This window comes from Dipteris shenzhenensis, chromosome 9 (assembly GCF_047967505.1).
Source record: "Dipteris shenzhenensis isolate YYH24624 ecotype China chromosome 9, Dip_SZ_1.0, whole genome shotgun sequence".
Taxonomy (NCBI): domain Eukaryota; kingdom Viridiplantae; phylum Streptophyta; class Polypodiopsida; order Gleicheniales; family Dipteridaceae; genus Dipteris; species Dipteris shenzhenensis.
Window position 1 is genome coordinate 34,187,171 of NC_141604.1, and position 2,145 is coordinate 34,189,315.

Genomic DNA, 2,145 nt, shown 5'->3' on the forward strand with positions numbered 1-2,145 from the left:
CAAACCATATGCGCACATGAACAATAAGAAAACCTCAAGAGAAAGGAAAAGCAAGCCACTCACTTGTGATATTTGTCTTTGCATTGGGCAACTGGCATATCACAGATGACATCCCCAAGTCCTCAAAATATATGTCACATGTGCACCTGGTTATTCATAATGGGGATAGCTATAACCTTTGACAATTGCGTGTTCCCATCATATGATCAACAACAAAAAAATAGGGGCGAATATTATAAATAGCAAATCTAAATCCATGCAAATCTGGCTTAAACAAACGGTATGCTTCATCTTAGAATCGGTTGAATCGCCCAAAATTTGCCAACGTTTGTCAATTTATGGCTACGTTTTATCACTAGATCCAAGTATATATGATCGTCTAATCTATTCAATCAAATGTCAAGCGTTGATTTGCATGAATACACTATCAACTTTTCCCCTTATTATAGCAAACCATTGCTTATTATCAAATTTAAGCTACATGTTATAAAGATACATAATTTAAGCTTACAACTTACCTTAAATAAAAGATTAACATATCAAGAATCAAATAGTTTATCAATCTAATATTTAAAAATAAGAGAGTCACCTTACAAAAATGTTGAACTTTCTGAATTTGACTACATTAATTCATCCATCTATCTCAAGAAGGTTGGAAGGAGGGGTTCTTGTATTTTTCCAACTTGAATATTATTGACAAGAATCATAATTTACAAACTTTATTTTTTATGTACTCATTTATGTCATGATAAAAACAAACTAATATGCCAAACTGTTTTTTATATTGTTTCTTGGATTGCAATTTTAAGAAACAATGTGACAATTGTTAACAAGAATCATAGTACACCAACTTTGCTTTTTTATGTACGCAGGCATCTCGTGATAAAAAAGACTAGCATCCCAACCTTTTTCTGAATGCAATATTAACTTTTGTGCCATCTTGTCTCATGCTAAAAAGTAAACCACGATACCCATATTTCATAAGTTAATGAGGGTATCTAGGTTTGGGAACTTTAAACTCTCCCTATAATTTATAAAAGTATTAATAATTCAATTAGTTTCATTTTACACCGCATATGAATGTGCCTTGCACATTAAAGTTCAAATGAGCAGTGTATCCTTTAGTCTCTCTTTTTTCAAAAAAAATACACAAAAATGCCGATTGTATTAGGGTGCTAGTCAGGCCTTCAAAAAAGGACCAATTTACAAAAATTGGCTGACAAAATGGGCGGGTTGCCCTCAACAATGCTGCATGCAATGGGATGATACTAAGTGTCCAAGCATTTTGTCCTTTAGTCTCTTAAAGCCAAAAGCATAGCTTACAATTCTTAGAAATTGGTTTCACCTAAAAGACATGAGGTTTTATTTAAATGCAAATATTATTTTTAAAAACAATATTGAACTATCCCAACATTTGATCATCTTTCTTAGACCAAAAGAAGGCCTTTTACGTGCAAGCAATGCCCTTTTTCAAGAATGAGAAACTACTAGCAATAAGGCCTTTTGAGAAATGAGACATGTGATAAAAGGACATCCAACATGTTTTGAGAAGAAATGAAGACTTGTAGTAGCAATACTTCAAGAACCTTTCAAAGAATGTTAGTAACCAATCAAAATAAGAGACAATGCCCACAAAAGACTATAGATGAATAGGCCTAGCTATAGAATGTTAGAGGAGCAACAACCATACAACAAACTTCTTCAACTTTTAGTTAACAGCCAAGAAAAGGTTGTATATAGATCATCATCCACAACTCCAGTAGAGAAAATGGTGGTAGTCACGTTTGACAAGAGGGCCTTCAAGAGCTAATAACCAATCAAAGTAGCAGCTCTAGATAACTGTAGTTACAAAAAAAGGGTTGAGAGGGCTTTAGGGCTACAATATGCAAGAGAGATGAAGTGGGAGAAGAGCCTAGTGCTCTGATACCATGCTAGAAATGAAGAAGGAGAGTGCACAATGGAGAAAAGCTCAATGTGGGACGGAGAGGAAGGAGAAAAGCTCAATGTGGAAAGGAGAGGATGGAGGACCATACAAGGTAAAGTCAACACATATAGTGATTATAGTGACTACTATTAGCCTCATCAAATGGGAGGCTACTAATAAGTGATCCACAGAGACCCACATAGGTACCACTTCATTTTATA